Below are 22,801 nucleotides of genomic sequence, written 5' to 3' on the forward strand. Positions count from 1 at the left end.
TTGTGATGATCAGAGAAGATAGAAAGGTTGAGATTTCACCTAGGCCTTCAAAGATGGGGAGTATTCCCCAAGCCTTTAAACTTTCATCAGAAGTGTGTATCTGCTTGGAGTCAGACAAATTTCCCATGAGGTCTTCAATTCCTTCTGCATGGTCATAGCAGGTCTATGCAGCCCCTGAGAGGATCTTTACCCCTGCACATTGGGATACTCACTGCTTCATGCACCACAAATATCGCATTTTTGCTAAAACTATTCTGCTAGGATTAAATGAATACTGTTTCTGCAGTTGGGCTGCCCTGGTGGCTTGGCTGGTAAAGAACACACCTGTCAATGCAGGAGACACACGAGACTCAGCTTCGATCCCAAGGTTGGGAAGGTCTCCTGGAGAAGGAAACAGCAACCCATTCCAGTATTCTTGTCTGGAGAATTCCACAGACAGAGGATGCTGGTGGAGTATAGTCTATGGACTTGCAAAGAGTTGGACACAACTAAGCGCATACGCACACGTTTCTGAAATCACCACAGGAAGACCTGGACTTTCTCATACCTCCTGGGTCATTTCCTGAATGTCATCGAACCCTGGATGTGCCCTTTTCAGTCTCCATTTTATCCCAGTGCCCTCAGCACTCCCCCCGCCACCAAAAGAAAAAGAGAATTCATGGTTAGGCAATAGCCGAAAGACCTATACTGTCAACCTCTTTTCTGAGCACCTCCTTATCCAGTTACTCTAACAGAAGCTTGACTCTCCCTGATGATGCTTTTTGTCCTGAAGCCATCTCAAGTGGCACTTGTTTTTCTTTCACAGCCCTAAGACCACTGCTGATTGCAGCCATGAAATTAAAAGACGCTTGCTCCTTGGAAGGAAAGTTATGACCAACCTTGATAGTATATTAAAAAGCAGAGACATTACTTTGCCAACCAAGGTCCGTCTAGTCAAGGCAATGGTTTTTCCCGTGGTCATGTATGGATGTGAGAGTTGGACTGTGAAGAAAGCTGATCGCCGAAGAATCGATGCTTTTGAACTGTGGTGTTGGAGAAGACTCTTGAGAGTCCCTTATACTGCAAGGAGATCCAACCAGTCCATTCTAAAGGAGATCAATCCTGGATGTTCATTGGAGGGACTGATGCTAAAGCTGAAACTCCAATACTTTGGCCACCTCATGCGACGAGTTGATTCACTGGAAAAGTCTCTGATGCTGGGAAGGGTTGGGGGCGGGAGGAGAAGGGGACGACGGAGAATGAGATGGCTGGATGGCATCACTGACTCTGTGGACATGAGTTTGAGTGAACTCCGGGAGTTGGTGATGGACAGGGAGGCCTGGCGTGCCGTGATTCATGGGGTCGCGGAGAGTCGGACACGACTGAGCGACTGAACTGAACTGAACTGAACTGAAGACCACTGTGCTTAAAGGTGGGGCATTTTTCCTTTTGATTCTTCATTGATAATTCCATACCTCTCCCACTTGTCTTAAAACAAACAATATTGATGATGATTTTTTTTTTTTTGATTTTACTGTCTTACAGTACATCACTACTGTTCATCATTGTATTGTCATCTAAAAATATCTGGGCACTCACTTCATCCCTCATTGTTTTTCTCTTCAAATCCATGTATGTCTCATTTCTTGGTGATCTGAATACGATACAGAGACGATCCTGCCAACCTTTGGCCATTCTTTCCCTTCAAGTGCTTCCTTGCAGAGAGCTGGGCCATCATTCGTCTCAGTCACTCTTTCCTGTAGTCATCCCCGAAACCAGGTCAATTCCTAAACTCAGAACCTCTCCATAATATTATTTCCATATAGCCCCTGTTTGATTACCCCCACTTCCTTCTTGTTAGTTCCTCTAGCATTTGTATCCAGCAATCTTTTGGCCTCACTGTCCTCCCATCTGTTGAGCCTACCAGTCTCATTGCTGGCCATTCTTCCTCAAGCCTGTGCCTTTTCTCTGTCTGCTCTAACACCCTTGTGTTATCTCATTTCACCTTACGTATTTACATATTTATATGCTGATGATGGGCAACAGTCCACGGGGTCGCATAGAGTCGGACACGACTGAGCGATGGAACCGAACGGAACGGATGCTGATGATACCCATTTATATCTCCAGCTTACACCTTTCTCTTGAATTCCAGACTAAACCTAATGAGTTCCATGGAGACAATTATTTTTCCTTTCTTTTTATTTGTGTGTCTCAATTATTTGAGCAATGTCTGGAATATGATAGATCTCCAATAAATAATGAGTGTATTCTTTGCTCACCAAAGCAAACAAATGCGTACGTGGCTGACTGAACTGATTTCAGATGGCATCATGTGGCTGAAACTGACAATGCACGTGTATTTGCATGGATGGGGCTACTGGTAGCAGTTGATTTTAAACAGTTTGTACAATATTTTTCAGATAGGGAGAAACCCCAGATGATTTTAAACATCTTGAGGCTTCTATCTTCAGTGAGCAGGTGGATGGTAAAGTCATTAACTCAGCCTGGAAGCACAGTAAGTGAGCAATGTTTGAAGAACTCCTAAAGTTTAAACTTGGGATTCTTATGAGATGACCAAAGGATAAGTCCTTAAACAGTGGTACATGAAAATTAAGCTCAAGGGCAAGGGTATCAGTGTAGATAATAATGGCAAGGAAGATTTAGATTTAATATTTGGTGAATAAGTTTAACTAGACTATTGGTTTTCTCCTAATAGAGTATCACTTTATATCAATTTATTTGTGTGATTCACTGAAACAATTTTCTTAGAATAGAAATCATACACAAGTCTAGTCTTTTAGGACACCTGTCTAGTCAAAGTTATGGTTTTTCCAGCAGTCATGTATGGATGTGAGAGTTGGACTATAAAGCAAGCTGAGCACCAAAGAATTGATGCTTTTGAACCATGGTATTGGAGAAGACTCTTGAGAGTCCCTTGGCCTGCAAGGAGATCCAACCAGTCCATCCTAAAGGAAATCAGTCCTGAATATTCATTGGAAGGACTGATGCTGAAGCTGAAACTCCAGTACTTTGGCCACCTGATGTGAAGAACTGACTTATTTGAAAAGACCCTGATGCTGGGAAAGATTGAAGGCAGGAGGAGAAAGGGACGACAGAAGATGAGATGGTTGGATGGCATCACTGATTCAATGGACATGAGTTTGAGTGAACTCCGGGAGTTGGTGATGGACAGGGAGGCCTGGCGTGCTGCAGTCCATGGGGTCACAGAGAGTTGGACATGACTGAGTGACTGAACTGGTGACTGATGATATCAAATATATTTTAGAGCATGTAAAAATAATTTATTTTCTAAGAAAATGGAATCTGGATATAAAAAAGACATCCTTTGTTCCCAGCTAGTCCAAGTTCCCAGGTAACTTAGTGGTAAAGATTCCACCTGTGCTGCACAAGACTTGCGTTCAATCCCTGGGTCAGGAAGATCCCCTGGAGAAGGAAATGGCCACCCACTCCAGTATTCTTGCCTGAAGAAACCCATGGACAGAGGAGCCTGGAGGGCTACAGTCAATGGGGTTGCAAAGAGTCGGACACAACTGAGCACACACATACAGTCCAAGTTCATCAAACAAAATTACTTAATTGCATTCAAGGATACACAAATGTGTCACAAACACATGTGTACCCATGCATCCACCTCTGCCCAACCCACATGTGTGTATATATCTCTCTCATTATATATATATATATATATGTACACACACACATATTCCGACCGTATCTATATTTTTATACTCCTAACAGCTCAATAAGATTAATATATATATATATATTTACATAGTATCTTAGTATTTTATAGAATCATAGACTCATAAATCACCCTTAGAAAAGAATTCATAACCTGAGCGACACAGGACAATTTCAGTTACCCAGTATATCATGTCTATTTCTATGAATTTCATAAGCATCTCATGAACTATAAAACTTATAAAAAGTGCTATAATACATAACAATGTATGAAAAGACAGATAAAATGTATGTGGACAAATACAAGTATATATATATATATATAATGAGTATAATCTTTTGATCATCATAAAAATTTTAATAAAATGGAATGGAAGAATTCACATTTATGTGTGCTAGTGAGGTACTTCATAAGGATTTGGAAAAGATATGATTCTTTAAATTATGCAATTTTGTGCTAATATAGAAATGCCTCTGCACATTTAATGAATGGCTCATCTCATTCTAAGATACAGATAAATGTGAGAAAATGGACCAGACTTTATTGTCAGCACCCCATGTTTTCTTGTCCTGGTTTAGAGAATCATTAAGCTTAATGTCGCTCTGGACCAACTGTCATTCTTCCTTTGTAACAGTGCGTGCACATGAGTAATGAGTGGCAGTAAGTGGAGAATTCATCAATAAAACATTCCTTGGATGTGGGCCACAGGTGGAGAGAGAGCTCTGTTTCTCTGAAGCCGTCATGTCTGCCTTTGTGTCTCTTCAGCACTCAGCATGTAGTCTCTGTTGTGAGAGCAGAAGAATTACGTTCATCAAGTTTCAAGCTTTATCTGTTTCCTCTGAAGGAATATATCCAGATATTATTAACTATATAGTAACCCTGGAAGTAGTTTATGGTCATATCTTGGATAGTGTGTATGTCTGTATACGGACTTATTTGTGGTTATTACATATGCAATCACACTACTTTGGGCTTCCCAGGTGGCGCTAGTGGTAAAGAACCCGCCTGCCAATTCAGGAGACATAACAGGCACAGGTTTGATCCCTGGGTCAGGAAGATCCTCTGGAGAAGGGACTGGCAACCCACTCCAGTATTCTTGCCTAGAGAATCCCACGGACAGAGGAACCTGTCAGGCTACAGTCCAAAGAAGTGTAGAGTCACAAAGAGATGGACACCACTGAAATGACTTAGCACATATGCACACTACTTTAAAACTGCTCCAGTACTTTTCTCCAAAAATGTAATTTCAGTTAACATACTACATGGAATTAATTACATTTTTATTTATATATTTTATTTACTTTTTATTTACATACTTCAGTTATATATTAAGTATATATATGGAATTAATTAGATAATTCTTTTGTTTCCATAGAGTTAAAGTATACCAATCTCTGAAAATAGAATAAATCACCAAATAATATCACCTTTATTATAAATGGATGCTTTGAACATCTTTAGGCAAAAAAATGACAACTTAGATGAAATGGAGAAAAATCCAGATATATTACAAAAGCTGTCTCAACTTTCTATCAGGAGAGGGATCACCAGTCCTTGAATCTGGATTGGCCATGGGATTTCCAGGCAGGTGGGATTTTAATAAAAATGGCAGAAGCAGATACCTGAAAAGTGTTGCACATTGAGACTATTTTGTTTTGGATGTGGAAAACTTAAACACCAAGTGAATAATTAGGATCTGTTGGACAATGACAAGACATGTGGAGGGAAATCAATGCACCTGGTTTGCCAGTTACATCTGAGTTAAAAAAGCACAAAAGACGTAGTCTGGCATATGCAATATGCAAATTATGACTTGTCTCAGTCTGATGAAATTAATATACAAGACATAACCTGCTTTCTTCATTTCTAACTGGATGTTGAGAGAGCTAAATTGGAGGTGGAAGAGTCTAGGTTTAGGGGTAAGACTCAAAAGATGAAAAATGATAATAACGTTTTTGCTTAATGTAGCTAGAAATAAAAAAGACATTAACATTTTTTCATGTAGAAAATTACCCATTGGAAAATGTGGTTCAGAGTTTAGGATGAAGTTACATGAGTGTGTGGATGAAGTTACATGAGTGTGTGGATGAAGAGAGGTGAGAGGGAAATAGAAGCCAAGACTGAGAGCCTGTGTATATCTGGGGGCTGTGAAAGGGTCCTAGAGACAGGAGGGGCAACTGAAAGGCATTTATAACACAAGCAAGAAGCAAGATCTGCAGTCTGCAACAGAGTTGGCAGTGAGCATTATAAGTCTGAGATGGCTTCAAAAATGCCATGTATATATCATTAAAATATTTAAAAAATGATGAAGTACAAAATCTCATGTTACTAGGACTAAACTAAGTGAGGTAGACGCTTTTTTTTCCCCTGAAAGAAACAACATCAAATCTTAACACAAGGATACCTATATTTGAGATATACCTACGGGCATCATACTATGGGTTCAGTTCCTGGCCCTTGCAATAAAGCAAATATCACAGTAAAGTGAGTTACATGAATTTTCCTGCATATAAAGGTTATATTTTAACTATACCGTAGTATGGTAGGTGTACAGTTGCTATGCCTAAAAATTACATACCTTAATTTGAAACTATTTAATTTGTTGTTTAACAATAAACAGTTATTGTTAAAAAATGCTCACCAACATCTGAGCTTTCAGTGAACCGTAGTGGTAACATCAAAGATCATTAATCATAGATCATTATAGCAAATGTATCAATAATGAAAAAGCTTGAAATTTACAAGAGTGATCAAAATATGACACAGAGACATGAAGTGAGCAGAAGCTTACTATGTGCAGGGTGGCCACAACCTTCAGTTTGAAGAAAATGCAATATCTGCAAAGCACAATGAAAGGAGCTATATCTCGAAATGAAATATTCCAGGAAAAGAAAATATTTAGTGTACACTAAATGATATCTTACAATAAACTGTGGAAAATTCTGAAAGAGATGGGAATACCAGACCATCTGACCTGACTCTTGAGAAACCTGTATGCAGGTCAGGAAGCAACAGTTAAAACTGAACATTGAACAACAGACTGGTTCCAAATAGGAAAAGGAGTACGTCAAGGCTGTATATTGTCACCCTGCTTATTTAACTTCTATGCAGAGTACATCATGAGGAACGCTGGGCTGGATGAAGCACAAGCTGGAATCAAGATTGCTGGGAGAAATATCAATAACCTCAGATATGCAGATGACACCACCCTTATGGCAGAAAGTGAAGAGGAACTCAAAAGCCTCTTGATGAAAGTGAAAGAGGAGAGTGAAAAAGTTGACTTAAAGCTCAACATTCAGAAAACTAAGATCATGGCATCTGGTCCCATCACTTCATGGGAAATAGATGGGGAAACAGTGGCTGACTTTATTTTTCTGGGTTCCAAAATCACTGCAGATGGTGACTCCAGCCATGAAATTAAAAGACGCTTACTCTTTGGAAGGAAAGTTATGACCAACCTGGACAGCATATTTAAAAGCAGACATTATTTTGTCAACAAATGTCCATCTAGTCAAGCATATAGTTTTTCCAGTAGTCACATATGGATGTGCGAGCTGGACTATAAAGAAAGCTGAGCACCAAAGAATTGATGCTTTTGAACTGTGGCGTTGGAGAAAACTCTTAAGAATCCCTTGGACTGCAAGGAGATCCAACCACTCCAACCTAAAGGAGATCAGTCCTGGGTGTTCATTGGAAGGACTGATGCTGAGGCTGAAACTCCAATACTTTGCCTACCTGATGCAAAGAACTGACTCATTTGAAAAGACCTTGATGCTGGGAAAGATTGAAGACAGGAGGAGAAGGGGATGACCGAGGATGAAATGGTTGTATGGCATCACCGACCCAATAGACATAAGTTTGAGTAAACTCTGGGCGTTGGTGATGGACAGGGAGGCCTGGTGTGCTGCAGTCCATGGGGTCGCAAAGAGTCGGACATGACTGACTGAACTGAACTGAAATGATATATTTGCATTTCCCATTGGATAAAACTCCCCTGAAATCATATAATACCATAGTTTTAATATTATTTTATTATTTCTGTCTTATCAATATGTTTTTCTATTTCTTGAATCTCCTGTTTCTCCTCCATCCCTTCCTCTCCTTTTCCTTCCTTTTTCTCCTCCTCATGCTTCTTGGTGTTTTTTTTTTTTGGATAGATTTTCTTTACATACAGGCTTCTGTCACTCTTTTTTATTAGTTGTGGGAAATACCGTGCACAGTGGTGAAGAGAATGGACTGTATTCTTGCTCAGCTCCAGCATTTACTCACCTGGCAACCATGAACGTGTCCCTGAAGCGTTCTGAAGCTCAGGTTTCTCATTCATAGAGAATAAAAATAGAAGTGACTTTACTGTTATATTAAATGTTAAATAAGGCAATATCGATTTTCAGGTACTACATTTAAAGTGCTTGGGACAGTAACCATTCAATGAATGTTGTTGATTAATTGGCTTCATCACTATGCTTCATAGAAAGTGCTGGTAGAGTTGATAGAACTTTCATCAGTGCCTAACAAACAAATATACTCAGAACCATTAACACATTATGAAGTATTTTATATCATTTCATTTTACAAGCATTATATCAAAAGATACCTTATAAAACTAAATTTCATTCATAATTCAACCACTCAACCAATTTGACTCATTAAATATCTTTTTTTTTCATGAATCCCTTTCCAAATCTTGCCCATATTCATGCAGTTATATATTTTGGCTAGTTCCAGCTTAACATTCACTCTAAATAAATTTATATTTTCTATTAAATTTTCATACTTATAATTTTAATAGCTGCATAGCATTTTTTGAATGAAGTCATCATTTACTTAACTCTTTATTCTTTTTATTTAATTTTTCATTATATTTTATATTTTAAAAAATTAAATATATGTAACTCATAAAGTATAAACTTCTGTTGTATGTTAATTGGATACATTTATATATTGTCTTGATAATATGATTGCCATTATAGCAATAATAGCATCTTTATCATCCAACATAATTATGATTTTCTTTTAGTGGTTGGAATAATTAAGTTCCAGTCTCTTAGCAAGTTTGATTAGAATAGAATATTGCCTATATTCACTGTGTTCTGTCCATCAGATCTCTGGGACTTCTTTACTACTTGTTAAGTTTATAGCCTTAAACAACATTTGTACTATCTTTCCCACATCCTGTCCACATTTTACCCCCTGTTTTTAGAAGTTTGTGTTTTTTGGATTCCACATATAAATGATAATCTCTAAATAAAGACGTTTATGCCATTAATTTTTGAATTAAAATTTTGGATTTAATAGTATACACATATAAAAAATATATTTTGATTTTTAAAATCTGATTTTTCTGAATGGTAATACTGATTTATATGTCCCTTCTCAAAATATATGATTGATTCTGTTCAATTCTACTAGATTTTTAGTAACTACGCATCCCAGAAAACATGAATCAATGTAAACACTTTTACTCTGTTTAATACATATCACCAACCTCCAATATAGACGCTATTATCATTTTGTTGATAAAGTTCAGAGCAGAAATTTCTTTCAATAGTCATACAGCAGAATTTTGAAGCTTGATTCTCGTCATTATTTTTACTAAATTAGTCTTTGAATATGAATTATCCTTTGCAAAATAGTTACAAAATGAAGATGTAACTGTGGATGAAAAATATGTATCTGAAATAGCAAATTCAAGGACTATATTTCAGTAATTTTTATCACAGCATTTCATAAGAGAAGAAAATTACTTAGGATGCTGAGAAATGAATTCATCATTAAGATGAAGCAATTTAAATTAAAATTTAAGTACTTGAATCTAGTTAAATATTCTTAAGATAGAGAATGCCAATTAATTAGCTAAAATATAACAGAAATGCTATTTTTTAATCCAGTGAATGACACTGGTGCTCACTAATATTTAATTGTCTTCTCCTTCTGTGTCTATAAAGACAACTACATGTGGCAGCTTTTTGATGGAAAGCTAGAGACAGATGAATTCTGTCCAATAGGCAGTTGAAAAGTGACAAGCTTTACTTTGAGGGTAGGGCTTTTAATTGGGGGGATTCTCTGTTTTCTTCTTCTGCAACAGGCAAAGTAACCTCATGTTCCAGATAAAAAATTCATGACAGCAGAGCTCTCATCATGTGGAGCTGGGTTATTCCTGGGTTATTTCTGTGTGTCTGTGTGGGGCAGAGCCAGCCAGGGCATCACTACGTGGGTGAAACGCAAACTAAGCTTTGTTCCGATTTCCGTCTATGAGGTGGAATTTGGGGAACCGAAACCAGCATTTAGCATGTTGCACTCACCCATTGAACAGAACAGTACTTGACAATATCTCACTTGCCAATTTAACAAAACAATTTTCTTTCTCTCTGTATCTCTCAAATTTTGTCCTATTTTTCTTCACACATAAATTAATTGGATCGTCTGTGAATTCAAAATGCGAAAATACTAATATTTTATTGTTTGATATTCTCTCAGCTCTTTTAATCACTCATATTTTTCACACTTAAAAATGAGAGACATAAAACTATGCACACAACTATATGAAATACCATACGAGCATTTTACTAATAGAATGTTATAGTATTGTTTCATATTGATTAAAGGCTCCCTCTCCTATTTTACCTATATATGAAATATTTATATTGATTTTATAACAAAAATTTTGTTGCCAACCATAAGAAAGCATTATGTAATATATTATTAGCTTATCCATAAAGTGTCTTCATTTTTAGTAAAAAAAAAAAAAAAACAAGTATTTTCTTGGAGCTAGCTAATGGTCTAAAACTAACACATTGTGATGCTTTTGAAATGAAGTTGTTCAAATATGGATTATGAAATGTTTCAAAACAAGAATATATTCCAATAACTCTATAAAAACTGCAAGTCAATTACCTGCAAAAAAAATTATGCTTGATAATTTAGGAATATAAATGTCAGGAAATATGCAATTGTTTTCAATTTCATCTCCCATAAAATATACACTCAATTACAGTGTTTTCCAATATAGAAGACTAATTAGCTTCACAAAAACTGGCATGTTTGCAGTGCAACGAATCATAACTAGGATTTCAACTTTATTTCTGAGTGTCTGTCCTTCGATTTAGTAGATTATGCTCGACTATTTTATGTGCATTGTTTGAACAACTATTTCTTAAATAATTATTTCACTCTTTCCTTCAAACTCTTTGTTTAATCAGAGAAAACAGCATTTTTCACAAAAATATTTTTTTAAAAAATGAGGAAAAATCTATCCTCTAAACTTTAGAACAATTAAAAAAAATCTTTTCCATCCAATATATTTTCAGTTATATTTGGTGGGTTTTGTCTCAGAAAGCTTCCTACTAAGTTACAATTTTATTTCAGTTTTGAACAAAGAATATTAGGCAATAAAATACATAGAAGAAGAGAAATGAATGAAATAAAATACATGGCAGAGCACAATGAGTGAAGAGGAATATAATAAGGTGATGAATGTTTCATTAGGCTTTATCTACTTCCCAAATTGCTGCATTACTAAACTGCATGTTGTTAATGTGAGTAAAGATGTCTACTGGATATTAAGGAATAAAGATACTTTTTTCAAATTCTCACAGGTTTAAATTAAGCTCGGTATAGAGGTTAAGGAGATAAGAAAACAGCTAATAAATATAAGCAGTAACTGATAAGGTCACAGTAAAACTCTAAGAAAAGTCATCAGTGAGGGGAAAAATTTGTGATATGAAGGGAGTTAATTCATTTATGGCCTTTTCTGAGAGCTGATGATAAAATCAAATCTTTTATTAATAATTTTAATCATGAATGTAGCCATCAGCTATAAATAGCCTCTTTTCTGAGCCAAAATATCTGAGGCTCACATATGCATAGAAACTTCTGTTGGAGTCAATATATGCGCATAGTAAATGATGATATTTGAATTAAGATAGGTTCACCTTTTCTGATACAGCGTAAATCTGAAAATACTTAGTTTTATACTATAATTAAATCTCTGCTGCTGCTAAGTCGCTTCAGTTGTGTCCGACTCTGCGACCCCATAGATGGCAGCCCACCAGGCTCCCCCGTCCCTGGGATTCTCCAGGCAAGAACACTGGAGTGGGTTGCCATTTCCTTCTCCAATGCATGAAAGTGAAAAGTGAAAGTGAGGCCACTCAGTGGTGTCCAACTCTTTGCGACCCCATGGACTGCAGCCTACCAGGCTCCTCCGTCCTAGGGAGTTTCCAGGCAAGAACACTAGAGTGGGTTGCCATTTCCTTCTCCGATAATTAAATCTCTAGGAGTATTCATTTCTGAATAATCAATTCAACTAGAGTACTTATGTGTAAGACTTGGTATAATAAATGTCACCTGAGCGTGCTTACCGAGAAGGCAATGGCACCCCACTCCAGTACTGTTGTCTGGAAAATCCCATGGGTGGAGGAGCCTGGTAGGCTGCAGTCCATCGGGTTGCGAAGAGTAGGACACGACTGAGCGCCTTCACTTTCACTTTTCACTTTCATGCATTGGAGAAGGAAATGGCAACCCACTCCAGTGTTCTTGCCTGGAGAATCCGAGGGACGGGGGAACCTGGTGGGCTTCCTTCTATGGGGTCGCACAGAGTCGGACACGACTTAAGCGACTTAGCAGCAGCAGTAGAGCTTGCTTAACTTTTTGCTAAACTAATGTTATAGTTTTCTTAAATTTGAACCCAACACAATAAAAAGTGTAAATTTAGGTACAAGTATCAATTTTGCACAGATTGAAAATTAAATATCCAAAACAGTAATCATAAGGGTAAAGCAGGAAAGCTGTGAGATTAAAAAGACATATAGTAATTCATTTAGCTGTATACTGGAAAAACATATTTGAAATATAGTTGATTTACAATATTGTTAGTTTCAAGTCTGCAGCAAAGTGATTCAGTATTTTTTTTCAGATTTAATTCCATTATAGATTATTATAAGATACTAAATATAATTTCCCATGCTTTAACTACATAATGGAAAATGGCAAGAAAATTAAACCATTGTTGAGATCTTCCAGTATATTGTTTTGTGAAAAATAAAGTTAATGTACATAAAATATTTTCCTGAGTTTAACTTTAAAAACAAAATAAAGACCCCTTAATATTGATTTAAAGTTCAGTGTATATTTGTTAGTGATAATTTTCTAAGTTAACCAGAATATTTGTTAAACTGGAACACTCCTTTTCACATAGCTGGCTATATAACAGAACTTCATTAGTGAAAAGCCAGTATTTTATATCTTCTGCACACTTTGAAAGAAAGCATGAGTTTAAACTTTTCTTTGCTTCTGGCTAGCATTTTCAAAGCTGCTAAATAAGCAGATCTTTATTAGGAAGAGGAAACTGGGCATAAAGACTGAACACATTTTGACCTGATGAAGAACAATTTAGTCCAATCATTAGCCACGTTTGGAAGGACATGAAATCAGTTACATCATTTGTTTTAACTGTTTGATTAAAATCAAATACTTCATTTAGGTCCCTACAAATGAAAAACAAAAATGAAATCAGTGTGTTTCCATAGTAAAATTTCTATAATCATATATATCCATCAACTTAAGTATTTTTAGAACTTGGGAGAATTCTTTCAGTTTCTAGTCTTTAGTTGTAAAGTTTTCTCCCATTGTTAGTCCCCTTACAAAGTATCCCTCCCCTTATTACCTTTCAAAAGATGGATAATGAATGTATTTCTAAAGATTGACAAGAAATCTGTTTGTAACAACATTCAGCAATGGATTTCCTCAGTATAATAGTTTCAATTAGGTCAGTAGATCTTTCTTTTCTGATGGTGGTGAAATTGAAGTATTTTGAACTGTGGCTTTTTAAATTTATATTTATTTTCTTGAAGTATAGTTGATTTACAATGTTGTGTCAATTTCTGCTGTATAGCAAAGTGATTCAGTTCAGTTCAGTTCAGTTGCTCAGTCATATCTGACTCTGTGACCCATGGACTGCAGCACGCCAAACCTCCCTATCCATCACCAACTCCCGGAGTTTGTGTTGCTATGCAAATTATAAAAGTTTTTGTTGTTGTTGTTTTGTTTTAATTTTATGAAGAATGCCATTGGTAATTTGGCAGGGATTGCACTGAATCTGTAGGTTGCTTTGGGTAGTAATTTTCACAATATTGATTCTTCCAGTTCAAGAAAATCTGTTTATGTCATCTGTGATTTATTTCATCAGTATCTTATAGTTTTCTGAGTATAGGTCTTTTGCCTTTTTCAGTTCAGTTCAGTTGCTCAGTCGTGTCTGACTCTATGTGACCCATTGACTGCAGCATGCTAGGCTTCCCTTTCCATCACCAACTCTAAAGATTTTTCCTCCTTAGGTAGGTTTCCTTCTAGGTATTTTATTCTTTTTGTTGCAATGCTAAATGGGATCATTTCCTTAATTTCTCCTTCTGATCTTTTGTTGTTAGTGTAGAGGAATGCAAGACATTTCTGTGCATTGATTTTATATCCTGCAACTTTACCAAATTCATTAACTAGCACTAGTAGTTTTCTGGAGGCATCTTTAGGATTTTCTAAGTTTAGTGTCATGTCATCTGCAAACACTGACAGTTCTACTTCTTCTTTTCCAATTTGGGCTTCTCTTATTTTTATTTCTTCTCTGATTGCTGTGGCTGTTTTTGTGTTAGTTGCTAAGTCGTGTCTGATTCTTTTATGACCCCATGGAACTGTGGCTTGCCAGGCCTCTCTGTCCATGGAATTCTCCAGGCAAGAATACTAGAGTGTGCTGCCATTTCCTTCTTCAGAGGATATTCCTGACCCAGGGATTGAACCCATATCTCCTGCACTGGCAGATGGATTCTTTACTACTGAGTCACAGGAAAGCCTGATTGCCATTGCTAGGACTTCTGAAACTCTGTCAAATAATAATAGTGAGAGTGGGCACCCATGTCTTGTTCCTGATATTAGAGGAAGTGCTATCTGCTTTTCACCACTGAGAATGTTTTCTGTGGGTTTATCGTATATGGCCTTTATTATGTTGAGGTAGGTTCCCTCTGTGCCTGCATTTTAGAGAGTTTTTTTAATCATAAATGGGTATTGAATTTTGTCAAAAGCTTTTTCTGCATCTATTGAGATGATCATATAGTTTTTATTCTTCAATATATTAATATGGTGAATCACGAAATGTTCATTTAATTAAACTTTCGAGAGGGGAAACAAAAGAAATAGATCAAAATAGAAACATTGATTAAAGGCTTTGCTACTAGAAGAGTCAGGTAAAATTAAGAGCATAGCAAGAAGGCTTGTGTGTGCTGTGCGTGCTAAGTCTCCCAGTCGTGTCCGACTCTGTGTGACCCCTTGGACTGTAGCCCACCAGGCTCCTCTGTCCATGGAATTCTCCAGGCAAGAATACTGGAGTGGGGTGCTGTGCCCTTCTCCAGGAGATCTTCCCCATCTAGAAATCGAACCTGAATCTCCTGCGGCTCCTGCATGGCACGCAGATTCTTTACTGCTGAGCCAGAAAGAGGGCTTAACATCCACTAAATTAACTCTGTGTCACAAACTAGTTTATACATCTTTTATGAACTGCCAGTTTTCAAAGCCTCCATTGTCAGTAATGAAGTCTGTTCAGTGTTACACCATTAATTTCATGGTTAAGGTTTTTGGTAGCAGCACGTGTCTTGTGCCGTTTTGATTTAGGACTTCATGTTTCACTGATTGGTCTTGGATAGAGTATTAACCATTAGAGTAGCAAAGATTTCACTGAAGAAAGCACCACAGGTGCCTTTCTGATTAAGCCACCAGCTTCAGAAAGAAAATACAAGCCTCAGAAACGTGAATTAGAGTAAAAGTCAATCTCCACAATATCCTTTTTTTATCTGTCTTCTCCTTCTGGCTACCAGGTGCTGTTCAGTTGCCCAGTTGTGTCCAGCTCTTTGCAACCCCGTGGAATGCAGCTCTACCAGGTAGCTTTGGACAGTTGGATATGCTTGAATTTCTGACTGTGTGTCTCTGAAATCCACATCATGGGAAAGTCTTGCTATAGGAAACCAAGAATCTGCTTCAATGCTCTGTGATATGTTAGGGGATAAAGAAGAGACCACAGTGTTTTAATTCAGCTGCTTTATAGTAGGGAAAGTAAGGAAACTGTTAACATAGGGCAACACATCATGAAACAAACATGGCACCACCAACAAACAGGTTTGTATTAAGCACTCAATGTATTTTACGATGATAAATATCAATACATTGTGAATATTAGAGATTGTCAATGTTGATGAAATGTTTAATGAAGTTAATGAAGTAGGACTTGGTGATTCAGCACAGAAAGTATTTTTTTCTTAATATAGGACAAAGAATGTATATTGCATTCATGGGTTTATGTCATTGTATATATTTATCAAGATTCAAAAAGAAATTGTTGTGTGGAAGATAATTAAATGCTTTTAAATAAAACCTCTAAATTATTCCTTCACACATATGCTGAAATAAAAATGCTTTAAAAATGATTGAAAATGATATCTTACATCATATGTAAAACAGACTTACTATAAGACTTTTAAAAATGTATTTGCTATTAACTCCACACTGGGTTGACAATTTAGGTGATTTTCTTTTCTTCTTTCTTATATTTATTGTTGGGTGTGATTTGTATTGGTTGCTGCACAGGCTTTTCTTTATTTGTGGCGACTGGGGGGTTGGTCTCTGGTTGTGATGGGTGGGCTTCTTATTGCAGTGTCTTCTCTTGTTGTGGAACATGGACTCTAGGGCAGGCAGGCTTCAGTAGCTGCAGCTCCTGGGCTTTAGAGCACAGGTCCAAAAGCTGGGGTGCATGGGCTTAGTTGCTCTGCAGTATGTGGGATCTTCTTGGATCAGGGATTGAACATCTGTCTCCTGCATTGGCCGGTGGATTCTTTACCACTGAACCACAGGGAAGCCCAATAATTTAAGGTTATTGTTTCAATTTTATACATAAGGAAATTGTATTGAGATGCTATTGCAAAATTAGTTATACTTCAAACTTAGTTATGAGATCAATCATTGCTGAGTATTTAGGTCGGCGACATAGCTTCATGCGTGCACTCATTGCTTGCAGTTGCGTGCTTTCTGAGTGCCAGGCACTGTGTTAGATGCTGGGGATAAAACAGTGATGATAATGGTTGGAGCACCATTCTCATGGAACTTGAGACAATCACACACAATTGAAGTGAAAGTGAAGTCACTCAGTCGTGTTTGACTCTGCGACGCCGAGGACTGTAACCTACCAGGTTCCTCCATCCATGACATTTTCTAGGCAAGAGTACTGGAGTGGGTCGCCATTTCTTTCTCCAAGGGATCTTTCTGACCCAGGGATTCAACCCTGGTCTCCCACATTGCAGGCAGGTGCTTTACCATCTGAGCCACCAGGGAAGCCCAAATGCAATCAATGCATTGAGCAAATATAATATACAGAATGGCTGCTATCCATAAGTCTACATGCAATAAATGCTGGAGAGGGTGTGGAGAGAAGGGAACCCTCTTACACTGTTGGTGGGAATGCAAACTAGTACAGCCACTATGGAGAACAGTGTGGAGATTCCTCAAAAAAACTGGAAATAGAACTGCCTTATGATCCAGCAATCGCACTCCTGGGCATACACACCGAGGAAACCAGAATTGAAAGAGACACATGTACTCCAATGTTCATTGCAGCACTGTTTATAATAGCCAGGACATGGAAGCAACCTAGATGTCCATCTGCAGATGAATGGATAAGAAAGCTTTGGTACATATACACAATGGAGTATTTTTCAGCCATCAAAAAGAATGCATTTGAATCAGTTCTAATGAGGCGGATGAAACTGGAGCCTATTATACAGAGTGAAGTAAGCCAGAAAGAAAAACACCAATACAGTATACTAATGCATATATATGGAATTTGGAAAGATGGTAACTTTAACCCTGTATTCAGTTCAGTTCAGTCGCTCAGTCGTGTCCGACTCTCTGCGACCCCATGAATCACAGCATGCCAGGCCTCCCTGTCCATCACCAACTCCCGGAGTACACTCAAACTCATGTCCACAGAGTCGGTGATGCCATCCAGCCATCTCATTCTCAGTCGTCCCCTTCTCCTCCCGCCCCCAACCTTTCCCAGCATCAGAGTCTTTTCCAGTGAGTCAACTCGTCGCATGAGGTGGCCAAAGTATTGCAGTTTCAGCTTTAGCATCAGTCCTTCCAATGAACACCCAGGATCGACCTCCCTTAGAATGGACTGGTTGGATCTCCTTGCGGTACAAGGGACTCTCAAGAGTCTCCTCCAACACCACAGTTACCCTGTATACGAGACTGCAAAAGAGACATAGGTATATAGAACAGTCTTTGGGACTCTGTGGAAGAGGGTGAAGGTGGGATGATTTGGGAGAATGGCATTGTAGCATGTATATTATCATATGTGAAATGAATCACCAGTCCAGGTTCAATGCATGATACAGGATGCTTGGGGCTGGTGCACGGGGATGACCTGGAGGGAGGATATGGGGAAGAGGGAGGTGGGAGGGGGGTTCAAGAAAGGGAACACATGTTCACCTGGAGTGGATTCATGTCAATGTATGGCAAAACCAACCAATATATTAATGTAAGGTAATTTGCCTCCAATAAAATAAAAAAATAAATTAATAAAAAAAATAAAAGTAATTGATAAGTAGATATCTGTTGTTTATTGAAATCTTACCCTATCCTAGGCACGCTTATGAATTTGTATAGACTATGTAATAGAAAGTACTCTCAGAAGCAAAACTTCAAGGTTACTATAAAAACACAGAAATGTTGATCAACAAATGATGTGTGATAAACTATAGATTTTTACATTTTTTAGTATATATAATTGGCTTCTCTTTTATGGAAATACTTACCAGAATGATTCTGAAGCAAATTTATACTATTCTTAAGCCCTTAATAGGGTTTAAGATATAGGATAGAATATTGAAAATTTGCCTGGAAGGAATTTAAAGTGTATTTTTCCTTCTCTGTGTAGCATAGAAATTTTACACAATAAACTCAAATCAATCTCACACAGAAATGTGCTTGCCTCCTCCTCAATCAAGTTACTGAGGCAGTCTGCTTACGGCTTGGGATGGATTTGGGTTTAATTGTTAGAATTTCGTCAGACTTCAAATTCTTCACCTGGTGAGCTGCTGTTCTGTTTTGCATACTGTGCTGCCTGCGGAATAGAAGGCTTTTCTCAGTGTTCTTGTTTCCATGACAGTAGCAGTCCTTTTGTGCCAGAGCCACACGTGTGTGCGTGTGTGCGTGTGTGTGTGTGTGTGTGTGTGTGCGCGCACGTGCACACATGCTTAGTTTCTCAGTTGCGTCTGACTCTTTGTGACCCCATGGACTGTAGCCTGCCAGGCTCCTCCGTCCCTGGAATTCTCCAGGCAACAATACTGAAGTGCATTGGCATTCCCTTCTCCAAGAGAGCTTCCCAATCCAGGGATCGAACCCGGTTCTCCTGCATTGCAGTCGAATTCTTTACCACCTGAGCTGCCAGGGAAGCCCTGAGCCACACATGGTAGCCTTCATCTCAGCTGTAAACGTGTGTTGCTTGCTCCTAGGTGCTAAGCTAGTGGACACAAGCGGACTTGTCTTTTCCTGGCTTAGCCTCAATCTTAGACTCTGTGAGCCTGGACCTTAAGGGTCTAGCCATCAAAGCCATCCTGCAGTCATCACGGAATGATATCTGTGTCTTCTCTGCATGCTGCTTCTTGGTTGGAAGAGAATTTCAGCTCATCCCTCAGTGATAGCAAACTTATGCAAGATCTGAGATCAAGAGTTTTCCTTCCCTGCTTCCAGAGATAGGTGGATTTTGCTACTGTGCATTTCCCTGAAATAGTGGACCTCTGGCCAGGCCCTTGAGGGGAGAGAGAATTTTCAGTCCCTAGTGCAGAAAAGTGCATACACTTCCTACCCATATCCAAGAGGAAGGAAACATACTGGACAATCCCTTGAGCTGATTCTAATGATGTCTAAAATGGTACTTTTCCTCCCGACGCTGCACTCACAGTTGCACTCCATGTACGGCTCTGTGCTTCGTTTTCTCTGATTGCTCCTCTTTCTCTCTTGCTTTGTTCTAGCTCTCGCCCTCACTCTTGCTCAGGCAGCCTGTAATTACTTCATACATCCTTCTGCTGAGTCTCCGCTCTACACTGGACGTCTTAGGGCAAGGCTTCTTTTAGACTTGGAGGAGGAAATTTAACCCATTACTTAGAACTGAGTAGGGTCTGACCACCCCTAGCTGTTCCATTCCTTCCCCATCAATGGCTTCCTCAATTCCATTCACAGGAAGGAAGGAAATCATTTCAGGCTCGGCTTCAGTCTGAAGCCTACAGTCCACTGTGTTTCACCGTGAAGACACAGTCATCAAGCCGTCATTTGCTCTCAGTTGGTGTAGACACAGAAGTGAGAGTCCCCCCTGTTATCTCTGTCAATCAATAGGGTTTATAGGAAACCCAGAAAACAGATGAGGATCGAGATACAGTAATAGCTCCATTAACGGGGCCGGGAGAATATCCAGTATACTCCATAGACAGGGCAGTTATATGAGATGGAGCATGTGGTATAGACAGCTTTTAGTTTAGGAAGATCTACAACTACATCCCTTTCCCAATATATCAGATCTCTGAGTCCTTACATGATGTTTGCATGGAGCAGTCCTTACTCATCCTATTGGGAAGTGTGGATCTGAAATCCACCTTCATTCCAAGTAACTTTTTAATCAGTAGTACAGTTTTTACTGTTTAAAGCATCATATGTTCAAAATCTTCAGGTATGTGGTCTATGAGTTTCAATACCTCTAAAGTGTATTGGTTCTAGACGCATGAGCAATATATGCATGGACTGTCATAGTGGATTTTTCACATGATAGCAAAGACAAATGAGCAGTCTTTCTTGTTTTAAAAACTGAATTGTGTATATTTTTTACTGAGGTATAATTGATATAACATTATATTCATTTCAGATATACAACATAATGATTTGGTATCGCAAAATCATTACCAGAATGTCTAGTTACCATCTGTCACTATACACAGTTAACAATTGTTAAATTTTTTTTCTTGTGTGAGGACTTTTAAGATTTACTCTTCAGCAACTTTCAAATATGCGATAGAGTACATTAACTATAGCCACAATGGTGTACATTACCATATACCAGGAAGTTTGCACTTTGACCCCCGTCACCTATTTCTACCAGCTTCCCCTCTCCTCTGGCAATCACCAATCTTTTTTATCCATATATGAACTTGGGCTTTTGGTTTTTTCTAGATTCCACACATAAATTAAGTTATACCATATTTCTTTTTCTTTGACTTATTTCACTTAGCATAATGACCTCAAGGTCCACCCATGATATCATAGACGGCAAGATTTCATTCTTTCTATGGCTGGATAGCAGTCCATTTTGTGTGTGTGTGTGTGTGTGTGTCTATACACTATATATTCTGTATTCATCCATTGATGGACACTTGGATTATTTCTGTATATTAACTATTGTAAATAATTCTTCACTGAACATGGGAGTGCATATGTCTTTTCAAATTAATGTGTTTTCACTTTCTTCTGTTAGATGCCAGAACTGGAATTGCTAGATTTGTATGGTAGTTCTACGTTTAATATTTTGAGGAAACACTGTTTTCCACAGTGGCTGCACCAATTTACAATCCTACCAACAGTGCATGAGGGTTCCCTTTTCTCTACACCATCACCAGCACTTGTTATTTCTTCATTTTGCTGTTAGCCATTCTAACAGGTATAGGATAATATCTCATTATGGTTTTGATTTGCATTTTCCTGATGGTTAGTGACGTTGAGCGTCTTTTTATGTGCCATTGGCCATCTGTGTATTTCTTTGGTTAAATGTCTATTCTCATCTTTTGCTCATTTTTTAATCAGATTGTTTGCTTTGCTTTTTATTCATATGGGCACTCTAAGTTCTAAAACCTTTACTTATTAAAAGAAATCATGCTTATGTCATTCATTTCTTGATTAATATGATTCAGCTAAATTTTATTTCAAAATTCCCTTTTCATTCCTCATTATTTTTAACATTATTCTGAACTCCCTTCATTTTGTGTTTGACCTAATCTACTGACATACTGAAATAAGAATATAATTCACCAAAATTTTACTCTGAAGCACAGAATATCATTACCTGCTCTCCAGAGAAGACATGCCAGGTGCCCCCCTCACAATGCAAGGCTCATAGCACGTAGACAAACCACCTCAGCCTATGCACTACACACATAAAAGCACCATTTAATGCTTATATACAGTAATGCGATCAATATAAGCAATGATCGAAACATACTTCAGCGCTTCTCCCATGTTAAAAAGATAGCAAATCAATAATAATTTAAAAATAAGTATTAGAGGGTTGGACTTTTGCCTCTGACTAAATGAGGAGACTCAACAGTGCTCTCCCTAAAAGCAACCATAAAGCTATACCAACTGGAGAGGAATGGTTATTTCAGCACATTGGAATATAACCACAGGCATAGGAAAGCCTGAGAAAAGTGTTTATCTTTAAAAACTTGCTGAATATCAGAGTCTAATAGGGAGCCAGATGGTGAAGCAGAACTGTGTTTATAGAGTGGAATGCAGCAAAAGCAGAGCAGTTTCGTGGCTTTAAGGCAGTATCTAAATGACTATATATATATATATATATATAATATATATACACACACACTCACATACACACATACATCCCATCTCTATGGCTACACAAGGATAACAGCAACTGAAAACCATAGTCCACTCAAGGAAATACGGATGGCAAGTTTTCCTTCCCGTAAATTAGGGGAAGCCACTGATGTGTGTGTTCATGTGCAGCGGGTTGCAGGGTTAGCGGTGCTCTGGTAGAAGCAGTAGGAAGCAAGAAAGGCACAGAGGAACGAGTCCGTTTCCTCCCTGCATAGGCACCAGGAACAATGAGACTTCCTGTAGATGATCCTCGCAGACATCCTGAAGTGCAGCAGGTGAGCGCTCGTGCGGAGGTGAGTAGGATGGTAGATGAGGGACGAAGGCATATTTCAGGTCAATGGCGTTGAGGGCAGGACGGAGAGAGGGTCGGGAGTTTGGGGCAGGCCATCCCAGCTAGCGGTGGAGGACGAGGATGGCAGTGAATATTGGAGGTCG

Source organism: Moschus berezovskii, chromosome 8, assembly GCF_049115385.1.
Source record: "Moschus berezovskii isolate FMDL1 chromosome 8, NW_MosBer_1.0, whole genome shotgun sequence".
Lineage (NCBI taxonomy): Eukaryota > Metazoa > Chordata > Mammalia > Artiodactyla > Moschidae > Moschus > Moschus berezovskii.